Here is a 16,861-nt window from a genome sequence, read left to right as displayed (position 1 = left end):
ATGGGGCAAGATAGGGAGGCAACTGGTCAGTGGAATGGTCAGAACACATCTAACATTTACTGACTCAGTTTGCTGTTTTATATAGGGGTGGTTCTTGGTGCCCCCCAAGATAATTTCAACAGTAATATCAAAGATCACTAATCACAGATCACCATAACTGATATAATAAAGAAAACATTTGAAACATTCCAAGAATCACCAAGATGTGACACAGAACATGAAGTGAGCACGTACTGTTGGAAAAATGGGGCTGACAGACTTGCTCTGTGCAGGGCTGCCACAAATCTCCACTTTGTAAGAAACATGATACGCTGAAGTGCAATAAAGTGATGCACACTAAAAGAGGTCTGCCTGTTATGACATACACACATGTATATGCACACACACGTATACACACACACACACACACGAGAATGATTATGAAGCAACATGGCAATCAGCTTATAACACTAGAGTGTACTAACTACCCAAGTGTTTGAGGCACAGTTAAAATAATCGGTAATCAGGACAATGAGAGAATACCTAGTAAATCTTAAATTTCTATCAAACCATGCTCGTAAATGAATCTTACTAAATTCAGCGTTGTTGCCCTATGGCAGGGACAAATAAATTACATGTATTTTGCATAGGTGGACATGTAACAAGATAGAAACTGGTTTTGTCAGACAGGATTCTCTGCAGCTTCTGTAGGAGGAAGTATGTAATTGGATACTAGGATTGCAATCATAACCTTTTATAATTTTGGCTAGTTTTGTATCTTTCAAAAAAATTACACTGGACAATTATTTCAGGAAACAGTGTGTTACAGGTTAAACTGTGTCCCCCTCTTCAGTTCATGTGTTGAAGAACTCACTTCCAGTATTTCAGAATGTGACCTTATTTGGAAATACGGTTGTTGTGGCTATGATTAGTTAACCTGAGGTCAGAGTAGGGCCTCTCCTACTCCAATATGATTGATGTCCTCATAAAAAGAACACAAAGTGTGCAGACAGATATGGACACGCAAAACATCATGTGAAGACTGGGTATGCTGCCACAAGCCAAGGAATGCCCGGAAGCTGACAAGCTTTACAGGCTCTGATCACAGCTCTCAGAAGGAATCGACCCTGCCAACACCTTCACCTTGGACTTCCAGTCAGACCTCTGACAATAAATTTGTTCAAGCTGCCTAGTTTGCAGTATTTTGTTACCGCAGCCCTAGCATGGGTAGTGAAAAGAACATGGGCTCTGACATCAGCCTTTAGACTTTGCCCGACTGCACGATTACCTTTTTGACTTTTGACAAGTTATTTCAACATTCTCATACCTAAAATTCAATTTAGAATAATAACTTCTACTTTACTGGATTCTTTTGGGGATTACATTAGTTACAAAAGATGGAAAGTGACTGGCTCTCAAAAAATTGTTGCTTTCCCTTGGTTTTGTGACCTGTCATGCATTGTTATTTTCAGTGACTTTCGTGGAATCCTAAATATATCAAATTAAAACATTACATTAATGATATCCGAAGCGTTATCTGCCTGCAAAATAAAACCATCTATTAGAATGTGGGTTAGATGACACACTGCGACTTGCAAAGCTTTCTCTTTGCTGCCATGCCCAGCAGAATGTCTGCATACTGGGTGCTAAATAAACATTTGTTACTTAAATGTCACAACCGCTAAAAGTTTAAAAAATGACTTCTCTAAAATGTCAAATATTTTTTCTTTGGCGTTCCTCTTAGAGAACTGTTTTTAGCGATAAAGTTTTATTCATATACTCAATGCAGAAATACACTTTTTTTTTTTTGGTTATTTGGATCCCCTAAATATGTTAAATTTAATTCTCGTGCAACAAACAAGTTACCGCTTCTGACTCTTCATCTTGAGCTTAATTGTTTTTTTTTCTTTTTTTTTTTTTTTTTGAGACGGAGTCTCACTCTGTTGACAGGCTGCAGTGCAGTGGTGTGATCTCGGCTCACGGCAACCTCCGCTTCCCGGGTTCAAGAGACTCTCCTGCTTCAGCCTTCCGAGTAGCTGGGACTACAGGCGCGCGCCACCACGCCTCACTAATTTTTGTATTTTTAGTGGAGACGGGGTTTCACCATGTTGGCCAGGCTAGTCTCGAACTCGTGACCTCGTGATCCGCCGGCCTCGGCCTCCCAAAGTGCTGGGATTACAAGAGTTGAGACACCGCGCCCGGCCTTGAGCTTCATGTTTAAAGAAGTTGCAGGAATGTTGACCTACACAGGAGAAAAACGCTTTCCCGCTGTGGGTTTCCTCCAGACGGGCTTCAAGGGCGCAGTCAGGGCCTTCTGCAGAGCGGAGACGGCTTTGACGTCAAGACCATCCCGCGGCGGTGCCAACCCAGATTCTAGGAAAAAAGCGGCTCAAGTCCCACCTTCGCAGTGAACAGCTGATTCTGTTTTTCCTTCCCAGCCAATGGTGATCAGAAGCCTCGGGATGCGGGTGAGTCACTGCGGAGGAGCCGAACGCTGACCGCGCCGTCCCCGCCAGCCTCCCGCGCCGCAGGCAGCGCGGCCACGAGCGCAGGCGGCCGGGGGTCTCGGGCCTCGGGCGGACCCCACCCCGGGCTCGCCGTCCTCCCGCCCCGGCTGCCGGGCCGCGGGGCAGATGGACTCGCAGCGCCCAGCCGGTGAGTAGGTACCGCCCCGGGGTGCGGCCGGCGTGGGCGACCGGGGCGGGGGCGTCGGCGACGGAGCAGAGGCGCCCGGACCCCACTGGGAGGCGGGGCGGAAGCCGAGGCGGGACTTCCGACGCCGTGGGCGGCTTCCGGCGGCCCCAGAGGCGCGGGAGTGGGGCGGGACTTCCGGCGGCGCCGGAAGTGTGGAAGCGCGGGTCGGGGTCGTGGGGTCGCGTCAGTGTGGAGGCAGCCGGCGTCCTGCGCGTCGTGGGGTCGGTACGGGGGACTGCGTCCTAGGGAGTCACGGGCGGTGCGCGACCCGCGCTGGCTCCGGGGGTGGCGGGCACGGCGGCTGTGACAGGTGAGTGCCGCCATCTTCCTATCTCTTGAGCGCCGAGTCCTTCCCGGCTGCCCGGAAAAGGAGTCGGGACGCTACCGGGCTCTAGCGGGGTGCAGTGGCCGTTGGGGCGTGGTGGGGGATGGGATGCAGGTGGGCTCGGAAGGCAGAGGACCCAGGGTGGTGCGGCAGGGGTCGGGGCCCAGGAGGGCCGGTGGCGGTGCTGTAAGGGCCGTGGTGCGGAAGGGTTCAGGGTGCAAGAGAAGTCGGGGCGCAGGAGGAGTCCGTGGCAGTGCCAGAGGGACCGGGGTGTAGGAGGGATCCGGGCCCGGGGCGGTGCAGCCGGGGTCGTAGTCTAGGAGGAGTCGGGGCGCTGGAGTCGCGGCACCGGAGAGGTCCGGGGCAGAAGGGTTCTCCCCGGGGGTCTCTGTTCGCCCCATAGGCTTCGGCCTGGGCAGCCCGGGGAAGTGCGTCTCCGGGGAAGCACTTTGGAGGCCTTTCGGAGAGAAGGGTGGCCTTCCTTCTAGCCAAAAAGTGGGGATGGCCGGCTTCAAGGAAGATGGTGAGTGCGGGGTGACGGATGCTGAAGTGATTAACACCGCGCCATGATACTGTTTCGCTTTTAGTACTTCCTTTTCTTTCCCTTCCCGGGTAAGCAGCCACCGCTGGAGGGAAACATTAAGATAGCTGTTCATCGGAATAACACAAGAGCAACAGTAATAATGTACTCATTTACTAAAGAAAGTTGAATAAATGCATTTTTTTTCCAGATTGTAAGCAAAAATATCGAAGGTCTGCCAGGTTTTTAAAGGTTTTGTCGTTTAGCTTAAACGGTAAAACGTTGCTTGTGCTTGGCCAGGTCACTTGAAGTTGATACCATTATAGGAAAGTGTTAATTGCTTGGCAGTTTCATTTATTAAAGTTCGAGCATTTTTCTCGGTATGTTGGCCTGTGAGTTATGGTCATAAAAGTATTCCAGGAATTGTTTATCTCTAAATGAGATAGCTCAAGATAGTTATTATATTTCTTCAGTATTTTTCTTTCTCCTCTGAACTTCCCGAGATCGCAGCGGGTGCGCGCACCACCCCCCCTCCGCCACAGTTCTGGTTACTTTCCTGATCAAATTCGAGTCTTTCAAAATCGCTTTTGAAATGTGATCCCAGGGGTTGAACGGTATCTAAATATGAACTGAACAATGAGGAACAAATGGAGTGATCTGTTATCCCCTGGGTTTGAATGCTACCTTTCTATTAATACTGTTCACTGGAGACAGCGTAGGGGAGTGGACACTGGCCGCATCTCATAACAGCAGTGTGACCTTGGGCAAGGCCTTCCTAACTCCCTACTTGCTGTCCTCTCACATGGTGTTCATATCAGCCTCATTTTGTTATTGAAAAGGTTATGTTATGTAATATATGTCAGCCATTCTTGCGAAGTGCTGTATACAGGAGATCTTGAGTGTGTTTTCCCCCCTCCTCCTTTTGGGTAGCTTTATTAGGACTGTTCACTTTGCGCTTTTGCCCTCAACTAAAATTTCTAAGTCTCTTTCCCCGAGTTGAAACTAAGATGGAGTTTTCTTACTTATCCTGTCTTATTTTTTCAGGGAAAAGGTTTTACATCTGTTGAATTTCATCCTTGGTTTAAACTTATTCTTTTAACTACTGAGATCTTTTGAAGATCTTGATTGTTATTTATCCAATTAATTATGTTTTTCTGTATTTTTTTATTTTTTATTTTTTTTAAAGGTGGGGTTTCAACATGATGGCCAGGCTGGTTTTGAACTCCTGACCTCAGATGATCCACCCATCTCGTCCTCCGAAAGTGCTAGGATTACAGGCGTGAGCTACAGTGCCCGGCCAATGATGTTTTTCTGATTCAATGTCTTCCATGGAATTGATGGTGTATGTATTCCATGCCTTCATCTCATTAATGACAAAACGTTTTAAGCAGGTTAATATTGATGATAGAGCTCTGAGGTCTGTAGAGACCACTCTGTTCCTCAGGATTGTTCAGAAGTTGAGTGTGGTGTTTCAGCCCTCTAGGAATTCATCTAACAGTGCTGTTGTGATAAAATGTTACTGCAAACTTTATTAAACTTCTGGTGGAAATTTCATCACGTTTTATTCCATTTTCAATTTATTTCTCCATTTTTAATGTCACATGGAAATTATATTCCTTAACCATTCTTTTGCATATGATTAGCATTTATGACATTAACCATTTAAGCAAGTGTTTTTGCTTCGATGAAAAGTGTTTAAAATCCTACTGTATATCAAACTGAAAGTAATGTTTTGTATTTTTTGTTTCAAATGAAAGTGTAAATTAAGAATTTGTTGGCCAGGAGGGATGGCTCACACCTATAATCCCAGCACTTTGGGAGGCCAAGGTGGGTGGATCACCTAAGTCAGGAGTTCAAGACCAACCTGGCCAACATGGTGAAACCCCGTCTCTACTAAAAATACAAAAATTAGCTGGGCCTAGTGGAGGGCATCTGTAATCCCAGCTACTTGGGAGGCTGAGACAGGAGAATTGCTTGAACTTAGGAGGCAGTAGTTGCAGTGACAGTGAGCCAAGATCATGCTACTGTACTCCAGCCTGGGTGAGAGAGTGAGACTCCATCTCAAAAACAAAACAAAACAATAACAAAATAAAGAATTTGTTGTATTGCTGTTTAAAGCTACTTTGGTTATCTTCCTTCCTCAAATTATATGCACTTAGGAAAATGATAATTTCTATAGCTACAGTTTAATTAATATTGGAAAGAATCTTTTGTAAAAGAGCAGGAAGCTAAGTGTTCATTGATGCTATTTAATGTTACAGCATTTCTTCTTCTTTTATTTTTTTTTGAGGTGGAGTCTCAATCTGTTGTCCAGGCTGGAGTGCAGTGACATGATCTTGGCTCGCTGCAACCTCTACCTCCCAGGATCGAGCAGTTCTTGTGCCTCAGCCTTCTGGGTAGTTGGGACTACAGGCGTGCATCATCACACCCAGCTAATTTTTGTGTTTTAATAGAGACAGGGTTTCACCGTGTTGGCTAGGCTGGTCTTGAACTCCTGACCTCGCCCACCTCAGCCTCCCAAAATGCTGGGATTACAGGTGTGAGTCACTGCGCCTGACTCAATATTACAGTATTTCTAAAGATGAGGAATTTAGCTTGCTAACACAAAGTGTGTTTATGGGTTTCATTAATTTATTGAGTATTTGGCCAGTGCCTGCTGTATGCAGAGCACTTTGCTGCATCAAAGCTGTGTGCCTGTTTCTGACTGCTTGCAAACAATAGGGGTAGGCCAGGCGTGGTGGCTCACGCCTGTAATCCCAGCATTTTGGGAGGCTGAGGCGGGTGCATCACGAGGTCAAGAGATCGAGACCATCCTGGTCAACATGGTGAAACCTCGTCTCTGCTAAAAATACAAAACATTAGCTGGGCATGGTGGCGCGTGCCTGTAATCCCAGCTACTCAGGAGGCTGAGGCAGGAGAATTACCTGAACTCAGGAGGCAGAGGTCGCGGTGAGCCGAGATCGCGCCATTGCACTCCAGCCTGGGTAACAAGAGTGAAACTTGGTCTCAAAAAAAAAAAAATAGGGGTATACTATGTGCATGGCAACATATACTGAGGATGGATGAATTGGACAGACTGTATAAATCAGTCAGGAGTTCAGAAGGGGAGTTTATTAAATCTATGGTAGGAGAGAGAGATTGTATTTTTAGAGCGGACTATTTATAGTTTCTTGAAAATATGTTTATTAAAAACAAGAAGGATGTTTTAATATGTTTATTAAAAACCAAAAGCTGAAGAGCTTTTTTTTTTATTTTTTTTATTTTTTTTTGAGACGGAGTTTTGCTCTTGTTACCCAGGCTGGAGTGCAATGGCACGATCTTGGCTCACCGCAACCTCCACCTCCTGGGTTCAGGCAATTCTCCTGCCTCAGCCTCCTGACTAGCTGGGATTACAGGCATGCACCACCATGCCCAGCTAATTTTTTGTAATTTTAGTAGAGACGGGGTTTCACCATGTTCACCAGGATGGTCTCGATCTCTTGACCTCGTGATCCACCCGCCTCAGCCACCCAAAGTGCTGGGATTACAGGCTTGAGCCACCGCGCCCGGCCAAGAGCTTTTTTTTTTTTGAGACGGAGTTTTGCTCTTGTTACCCAGGCTGGAGTGCAATGGCGCGATCTCGGCTCACCGCAACCTCCGCCTCCTGGGTTCAGGCAATTCTCCCGCCTCAGCCTCCTGAGTAGCTGGGATTGCAGGCACGCGCCACCATGCCCAGCTAATTTTTTGTATTTATAGTAGAGACGGGGTTTCACCATGTTGACCAGGATGGTCTCGATCTCTCGACCTCGTGATCCACCCGCCTCGGCCTCCCAAAGTGCTGGGATTACAGGCTTGAGCCACCGCGCCCGGCCAGGCCTTCTGTTCAATATGGTAATTTGTCCAACAATATTGGGTAAATGTGAATTTTTTTTTTTTTTTTTTTGAGACAGAGTTTCGCTCTTGTTACCCAGGCTGGAGTGCAATGGCACGATCTCGGCTCACCGCAACCTCTGCCTCCTGGGTTCAGGCAATTCTCCTGCCTCAGCCTCCTGAGTAGCTGGGATTGCAGGCACGCGCCACCATGTCCAGCTAATTTTTTTGTATTTTTAGTAGAGACGGGGTTTCACCATGTTGACCAGGATGGTCTCGATCTCTCGACCTCGTGATCCACCCGCCTTGGCCTCCCAAAGTGCTGGGATTACAGGCTTGAGCCATCGGAATATTTTGAAGGAAAATAATTATGTTTTGAAATCTCAAGTTTCATTTTGTATTTAGGTAAAACATAGAGATTTTATTTTTGGAGTGAAGAAGAGATTTAGGTGCATAGAGATTTTATTTTTGGAGTGAAGAAGTTTCTTTTTTCTCTTTACAGTTCTGTAATCAGTTTATTAGTGTTTAGTCTGTTAAATACAATTAGGTGCCACATTATGAATGATGTTTGTTCAACACAGTTCAACACACCTCGTGTTAAGTTGGTGGTCCCATAAGATTATAATACTGTATTTTTACTGTACCTTTTCTATGTGTAGATATGTTTAGATACACAAATATACAATATAGCATTGTGTTACAGTTGTCTGTAGTTTTCTGTACAGTAACATGCTGTGCAGGGCTGTAGCCTAGGAGCAGCAACCTCTGCCATCTAGCCTTGGTGTGTAGTAGGCTTTGCACCAGCTTTGTGTAAGCGTACTCTGTGATGGTCCCACAGTGATGAAATCACCTGACAACACATTTCTCAGAACCTATCCCCATCCTTACGCAATGTATGACTGTTGAAAGGCTCTTAATTGGATTTGGGAACTCTGTCTTATAAGGATGTCATGAGGATTCCTGACTCTTTGTATTTATTGATCTCTTTAAGCCTTACAGTAATTCTTTGTAGTAGCTCTTCAGCTTCTGGTAGACATGGCAGTCCACCAACTTTCTTCCAGTATCTCTCCATTAATTCCGTTTTCACTTCCCTTCTTGTCTATTTTAGGTTCCATAGGATACCATTTCAGTAGTTCTTTTATAAACACCTGCCACTTCCTTTACCCTCTTCCCGTGATAACAACCTGAAACTCCCCTAAACTGGTTATTAAACATTTAAATAAGATTTATGCTAATACTGGTTGAGCATCCTAATCCAAAAATTCAAAATCCAGTGTGCTCCAAAATCCAAAACTTTTTGAGTGCTAACATGGCACAAATGGAAATTTCCATACCTTACCTTGAGACAGGTTGTAGTCAAAATGTGGATACACAACATAGTTTATTCAGAGTCCCCAAGGGAAAAATAAATTACCTTCAGGTGGCCGGGCGTGGTGGCCTATGCTTGTAATCCCAGCACTTTGGGAGGCCAAGGTGGGCGGATCACTTGAGGTCAGGATTTTGAGACCAGCTGACCAACATGGCAAAACTCGTCTCTCCTAAAAATACAAAAATTAGCTGGGCCTGGTGGTGGGTTCCTGTAATTCCACCTACTTGGGAGGCTGAGTAAGGAGAATTGCTTGAACCCAGGAGACGGAGGTTGCAGTGAACTGAGATTGTGCCACTGCAGTCCAGCCTGGGTGACAGAACGAGACTCCATCTCAAAAAAGAAAAATTACTTTCAGGCTATATGCATGAGGTATATGTGAAACATAAATGAACGTTGTGTTTAGCCTTGGGTCCCATCTCCAGGATATCTCATTATGTATATGTAGATATTCCAAAATCTGAAAGTATCTGAAATCTGAAACACTTCTGGTCTTGAGCTTTTTTTTTTTTTTTGGCCAAGGAGGATCTGGTGTGAAAGGAAGGAAGTGGTGATGGGACCAATGTGGACTGCTGGGAAGAATGTCGAAGGTCTGAATGCAGAGACGATAAGATGACTCCAGTATGAAAAATTGTTTATTTGGTGCCAAGTTCCAGGGAGGTGATTGTAGGAAATGCATACATTTGGTTGAAGTTGATCAGTGTTGACTATTTTGTGAAGTGGCGAAGAAAGCAAACTAAATCAAAGAGGGCACCGTGTAACTTAGGGAGAGGCTGGAAAAGCCAATGATGTGATTCTTAAGATAAAATTGGTGATCCAAAACTTATAATTTTGATGAGAAAGGAAAGTTGACATTCTAATTTTTGCATTTTTTGGTAACCAGCTTGTAGAATGTCTGGAACGTATCAGAGTATTTCTACAGATAAAGTTCTTAAGAGAGGGAAGGGAAGCCCTTTGCTGGTGTTACTTGCTTCGTTTAACTGAAGATAAAGTCTCCCGTTTTCTCTGAGGCCATGCCAGGACAGCTTTCACAGGCTTTTGATATGGTTTCTTTTTTTCTTTTAAAAAAACATACTCTAAGGCGGGGCGCGGTGGCTCAAGCCTGTAATCCCAGCACTTTGGGAGGCCGAGGCAGGTGGATCACGAGGTCGAGAGATCGAGACCATCCTGGTCAACATGGTGAAACCCCGTCTCTACTAAAAACACAAAAAAGTAGCTGGGCATGGTGGCGCATGCCTGTAATCCCAGCTACTCAGGAGGCTGAGGCAGGAGAATTGCTTGAACCCAGGAGGCGGAGGTTGCGGTGAGCCGAGATCGCGCCATTGCACTCCAGCCTGGGTAACAAGAGCGAAACTCCGTCTCAAAAAAAAAAATAAAATAAAATAAAAAAAATAAAAAAATAAAAAAATAAAAAAAATTAGCTGGGCATGGTGGCGCGTGCCTATAATCCCAGCTACTCAGGAGGCTGAGACAGGAGAATTGCCTGAACTCAGGAGGCGGAGGTTGCGGTGAGCCAAGATCGCACCATTGCACTCCAGCCTGGGTAACAAGAGTGATGCTCTGTCTCAAAAAAAAAAAAAACACTCTATAAACTACAGAGTAACTGAATGTGTTTTATGTTGTAAAGCAACACTTTTTTCTCCTTTAAAAATAGGCCTACACATATGCAGTTTGAGAATAAAAGAGGATTCTTGGCTTTGTGCTTGCGTAAAGATGGAGTAGACTTATTTTTCTTTATTCCTTCCACTAAGTACATCTGATAACACTGGACATGTATAAAACAAATGTAAGACTGAAAGATGGAGAAAAGAGAGTATACTTGCTTCGTTCATGGGGAATCTCAGAAATGACATAAAACTTAATTCTGTGAGTTTTCTTTTTGTCTCATGTTATCCCACATGTTGTGCTGGAGGTGCTAGCAGCACAGGTATAAAAGGGCTCAGACAAAACAAGGCCCAAGAAAAGCCTGCTCTCTGTGGCTGGGAGACCAGGAAAGGGGCAGCCTGCCTGGTACAGAACTTTTAGACAGTAAGTGCTTTACTCCAGCTGAATATCACAGGAAACACTGCAGCAGCACCCTCACCCTGGTGATTAGAGGCCGGGTAGGTGCTCTGGATTTCCACCCATGACAGGCTGCAGGGCTGCTGTCAGAGAAGGCTGGCTGAGGAGTTGGGGTTTTACTTCTGTTGGGTGGTTACAAAGCACAACTTCCCTTTCCTGCTAGGGTATCATAAGAGTGACCTCACAAAAACTCAGGGACTTTACTGCTGCCTGGTGGTAATGAGGGCACCCCTCTGTGGTACGGAGGAGACTGTGTAGGAAGCAGCAAGGAGGCAGCTCTAATTTGGCCTTGGTGGTGGGGGTGGAGGTTCAGGAGGGGGCTGAACTTTCCCCTTAACCAGCAGCAATGAGGACCTCCTCATGCAGGGGTCTGTGGAGGCTGAGTGAAAATCTTAACTTCCACCTCACCTTCCACCTCCACCTGGCAGAAGCCTGCTGTAACAGAAGATTTACATCAGATCCTCAGTCTGATGATGTCAAACTCCAAATGTCAGGATTTTAGTGGAAAATCACTTACAGGAAGAACAGGAAAATCTCAACCCAGGCTGGGCGCGGTGGCTCAAGCCTGTAATCCCAGCACTTTGGGAGGCTGAGGCGGGTGGATCACGAGGTCAAGAGATCAAGACCATCCTGGTCAACATGGTGAAACCCCGTCTCTACTAAAAATACAAAAACTTAACTGGGCATGGTGGTGCCTTCCTGTAATCCCAGCTACTCAGGAGGCTGAGACAGGAGAATTGCCTGAACCCAGGAGGCGGAGTTTGTGGTGAGCCGAGGTCGCTCCATTGCACTCCAGCCTGGGTAACAAGAGCGAAACTCCGTCTCAAAAAAAAAAATTAAAAATAAAAAACTCAACCTAAACAAGAAAAGACCACTGATGCCAATGTAGAGATGACACAGATTTTAGAATTGTTTGACAACTACCTTAAAGCAGCCACCGTAAAAATGCTTCAATAACCAATTAACACTTAAATGAAAAATAGCTCCAGGAAGAGAATGCAGGATGTAAAAGAGAAACATGGAAATTTTAGAAGTGAAAAATAGAATACATGAAATAAATTCAGTGGATGGCTCAGTAACAGAAAGGAGAGAACAGAGAAAAGAAGCCCGTCAGTTTGGAGATAGAACAGTGGAAGTTACCCAATCTGAAGAGCAGAGATAAAATAGACTGTAAAAAAGTGAGCAGAGCCTCAGGGGCCCATGGGACTTTAACAGAAAATGCAACAGCTTTGTTGTCAGAGGTGTAGAAAGAGAGAAGGGGGGGCGGGGAATGTGTTTGAAGAAATAATTGCTACATGTTTCCTACATTTGGCAAGCCATACATCTACAGATTTCAAGAAGCAGAGTAAGCCCAGAGAAGATAAACAAAGATGCTAAGACACATCCTGGGTAAACTTCTGAAAATGAAAGAGTAGTAAGAGAGATAACACTTTACCTGTAGTGGAAAGTAATTTGAGTGACAATGGATCTTTGTTTTGAGATGGAGTCTCGCTCTGTAACCCAACTGGAACGCAGTGGTGTGATCTCGGCTCACTGCAACCTCTGCCTCCCAGGTTCAAGCAGTTCTCCTGTCCCAGCCTCCCATGTAGCTGGGACTACAGGCATGCACCACCACACCCTACTAATTTTGTATTTTTTGTAGAGACGGGTTTCACCATGTTAGCCAGGCTGGTTTCGAACTCCTGACCTCAGGTGATCTGCCTGCCTCGGCCTCCCAAGTCACACCTGGGATTACATGTGGGAGCAACTGCACCTGGCCTGACAGTTGATTTTTTTTTTTGAGACGGAGTTTCGCTCTTGTTACCCAGGCTGGAGTGCAATGGCGCGATCTCGGCTCACCGCAACCTCTGCCTCCTGGGTTCAGGCAATTCTCCTGCCTCAGCCTCCTGAGTAGCTGGAATTACAGGCACACGCCACCATGCCCAGCTGATTTTTTGTATTTTTAGTAGAGATGGGGTTTCACCATGTCGACCGTGATGGTCTCGAACTCTCGACCTCATGATCCACCCACCTCGGCCTCCCAAAGTGCTGGGATTACAGGCTTGAGCCACCGTGCCCGGCCCGACAGTTGATTTTATCAGAACTTGTGGAGGCCAGAAGGAAGTGGCAGGACATTTTTCAGGTGCTGAAGGAAAAGGACTGTCAACTTAGAATTTTATATCTAGTGAAAACATGCTTCACATGATTTATCTCCAGCTGACCTACTCTCTTAAAATAACAAGTAAAGGAAATTCTCTAAACGGAAAGGAAATGATAAAAGAAATGTGGGAACATCAGGAGGGAAGAGCAAACAATGGACAGCAAAAATGTCAGATTCAATATTTGTTTATCTTAATTATGTTTGCAATTTGAAACATAACTGTGGTTACGGTTCTCAGTGTATGTGGAGGAAATACAGTGATCACATTATAAATGGGGAAAGGTAAAGAAGCATAGAGGAAAGTAAGATTTTTATACTTTATGCAAACTGGTAAAATGTTGATAATTGGTAGACTGCAATAAGTTGTAAATGTATAATGTAAAACCTAGAGCAATCACTAAAGTTATGCAAAAGAGAGAAACTCAGAAATACTATTGGTAAATAAATATGAAATTATAAAAAATGTTAACCCCACAAGAAGGCAGGAAAAAGAAAGCAAAAAAGAATAGAGGGAAAGAGAATGAATTATACACCATGACCAAGTGCAGTTTATTTAATGGCTGCAAGGTTGGATCGATGTTTGAAAGTCATCAGTGTAATTCTGTCAGTAGGTCAGAAAAAGAAACCTACTCCAAAGAACCATGACAGAATTCAGCACTCATTCATGAAAGAAACTCTCAGAAAATGAATGATAGAGGAAATGTTTTCAATTTGATAAACAGCATCTACAAAAAAATCTACAGCTAGCATCAAACTTAATGGTGAAAAACAGTATTTTCACCCCAATATTCAGGGCAAAGCAAGGATGTTTGCTGTCACAATTGTAATTTAAGATAGTACTGGAATTTCTAGCCAAATCAATAACGTAATGAAAGGAAATAGAAGTCTTAAAAACAGAAAGGAATAAATAAAACTGTCTTTTTTCTTTAGATGACATAATAGGCTACATAGAAAATCCCAAGGAATCTACAAAAAATCTTGAACTTTAAGTTCAGCAGGATTGTACATGTTTAATACACAAAATCCAGTTGTATTTATACTAGCAATTAACGTGGAAACCAAAATAAAATATAATATTTAAAATTATGCAAAAAATAGAGACGTCAGTGTAAAATTGAGAAAATATATATTGGACTTTTTTTTTTTTTTTTGAGACTGAGTCTTGCTCTTTCACCCAGGCTGGAGTGCAGTGGTGCGCTTTTGGCTCGCCACAACCTCTGCCTCCCGAGTTCAAGTGATTTTGCTGCCTCGGCCTCCCAAGTAGGTGGGATTACAGCTGCACACCACTATGCCCAGCTAATTTTTGTATATTTAAGTAGAGACAGAGTTAAACCGTGTTGGTCAGGCTGGTCTCAAACCCCTGACCTCATAATCTGCCTCAGTCTCCCAAAGTGCTGGGATTATAGGCATGAGCCTCCGCGCCTGGCTCATATGTGGGAGTTTTATGCAGAAAACCTTAACACTGAGGAAAGAAGATCTAAGTAAATACTGTATTCATAGATTAAAAGACTTAACATAAGGAAGATACCATTTCTCCCCAAATTGATGTACCGATATAACACGGTTCCTATGAAAATCCCAGCAAGATTTTGGTAGATATGTAAAAGATTATTCTAAAATGTAAAAGGAAGGACAAAGCACTCGAATAGCTGAAACAAAATGGAGGAAGATTTAATAGGAATCCCTAAGTGATTTTAAGACTTACCATACAGTACAGTAATAGAAACTGCTTCTATGAGTCCGTTTTCACCCTGCTGATAAAGACATACCCGAGACTGGGCGATTTATAAAGGAAAGAGGTTTATTGGACTTAGAGTTCCACATGGCTGGGGAGGCCTCACAATCATGGTGGAAAGCAAGGAGGAGCAAGTCACATTTTACGTGGATGGCGGCAGGCAAAGAGGGAGAGCTGGTGCAGCGAAACTCCCTTATAGAACCATAGGATCTCCTGAGACTTACAAGAACAGCATGGGAAAGACCTGCCCTCCCCACCGTGATTCAGTTACCTCCCACTGGGTTCTTTCCACAACATGTGGGAATTCAAGATGAGCCTTAGGTGGGGACACAGTGAAACCATATCACTGCTGTTGGTGGAAGGATAAACATGTATCAGTGGAACAGAACAGAACCAAGAAATAATCCCATCCGAGTACAGAGAGTTGATTTTTTGACAAAGATACCAAAATAGTTCAATTTAGGCTGGATCATCTTCTACAGATGTGGCTGGGATAATCGGATACACAGGTGAAAACAAAAAAACAAACCTTGACTTAAATTTTACAGCTTATAAAAAGGTCATCACCATATAGGTAATAAATTTAGATATGAAACAGAAAATTATGAAAATTTTAGAAAATTTTTGGGCCTTAGGGATTCATGAAGAGTTCTTGCCATGACTTTAAAAGTGTGATGCATAGGCCGGGCGCGGTGGCTCAAGCCTGTAATCCCAGCATCACTTTGGGAGGCCGAGGCGGGTGGATCACCAGGTCAAGAGATCGAGACCATCCTGGTCAACATGGTGAAACCCTGTCTCTACTAAAAATACTAAAAATTAGCTGGGCATGGTGGCGTGTGCCTGTAATCCCAGCTACTCAGGAGGCTGAGGCAGGAGAACTGCCTGAACCCAGGAGGCGGAGGTTGCTGTGAGCCGAGATCGTGCCATTGCACTCCAGCCTGGGCAACAAGAGCGAAACTCCGTCTCAAAAAAAAAAAAAAAAAAAAAAAGTGTGATGCATAGAAAAAATTATCAAAATTGAAAAGTTTTGCTTTGTGAAAAACTATTTTTTTTTTTTTTTTTTTTTTTTTTGACACAGAGTTTCGCCCTTGTTACCCAGGCTGGAGTGCAATGGTGCGATCTCGGCTCACCGCGACCTCCGCCTCCTGGGCTCAGGCAATTCTTCTGCCTCAGCCTCCTGAGTAGCCGGGATTACAGGCACGTGCCACCATGCCCAGCTAATTTTATGCGCTTTTAGTAGAGACGGGGTTTCACCATGTTGACCAGGATGGTCTCGATCTCTCGACCTCGTGATCCACCCGCCTCGGCCTCCCAAAGTGCTGGGATTACAGGCTTGAGCCACCGCGCCCGGCGTGAAAAACTATTAGAATGAAAAGACAATCAGATTGGGAGAAGTGATTTGTAACTCAAATAATGTGACACATAACTGATACTATAGAGTATATAAAGAACTCTTTTTTTTTTTTTGAGACAGAGTTTCCTTCTTCTTACCCAGGCTTGAGTGCAATGGCGCGATCTCGGCTCACCGCAACCTCCGCCTCCTGGGCTCAGGCAATTCTCCTGCCTCAGCCTCCTAAGCAGCTGGGATTACAGGCACGTGCCACCATGCCCAGCTAGTTTTTTTTTGTATTTTTAGTAGAGATGGGGTTTCACCATGTTGACCAGAATGGTCTCGATCTTTTGACCTTGGGATCCACCCGCCTCGGCCTCCCAAAGTGCTGGGATTACAGGCTTGAGCCACCGTGCCCGGCTCTATAAAGAACTCTTAACTCTCAACAGTAAAAACCAAAGCAGTACTATTAGAAAATGGGCATGAAGAGACAGCTCACTGAAAAGGATATGTGGATGACAAATACACTCATTGTCACTGGCCATTGGGGAAATGCAAATTAAGACCACAGTGAGATATTACATACCTAATGGAACAGCTAAATAAAAAAATAGTGACAAAGGGATACCTGCACTAGCAGGTTTACACAGCACTATTCATGATAGCAAAGGTATGGAATCGGCCTAAGTGCCCATCAATGGATGACTAAAGACAACAGGTGTGTGTGTGGCGCACATGTACACACACATGCATGCGCGTGCGCGCGCGCTTGGACACACACACACACACACACACACACACACACACTGGATTGCCATTCAGGCATGTACACACACACACTGGATTACCATTGAGGCATGCG

The 16,861-nt window shown here is 44.6% G+C and overlaps 1 protein-coding gene across 9 annotated transcripts in view; it reads left to right on the top strand.

Annotated features, from left to right (window-relative positions):
• Positions 1–2,818: 2,818 nt before the first annotated feature.
• Positions 2,819–16,861, top strand: part of WDR37 (WD repeat domain 37) — a 152,286-nt gene continuing 138,243 nt past the window's right edge. For 6 of the 9 annotated variants that reach the window (XR_012519009.1, XR_012519010.1, XR_012519008.1 and 3 more), the window contains exon 1: positions 2,819–2,983. The gene's annotated coding sequence lies outside the window, so the exon portion shown is untranslated. The remainder of the gene's footprint in view (positions 2,984–16,861) is intronic. The other 3 variants (XR_012519011.1, XM_039478936.2, XM_039478935.2) reach the window with 1 other exon arrangement.

The sequence above is a fragment of the Saimiri boliviensis genome, chromosome 8 (genome assembly GCF_048565385.1).
Source record: "Saimiri boliviensis isolate mSaiBol1 chromosome 8, mSaiBol1.pri, whole genome shotgun sequence".
Classification (NCBI taxonomy): Eukaryota; Metazoa; Chordata; class Mammalia; order Primates; family Cebidae; genus Saimiri; species Saimiri boliviensis.
Note: the sequence above shows the minus strand (reverse complement) of the source record. Positions and strands in the feature narration are given on the sequence as shown.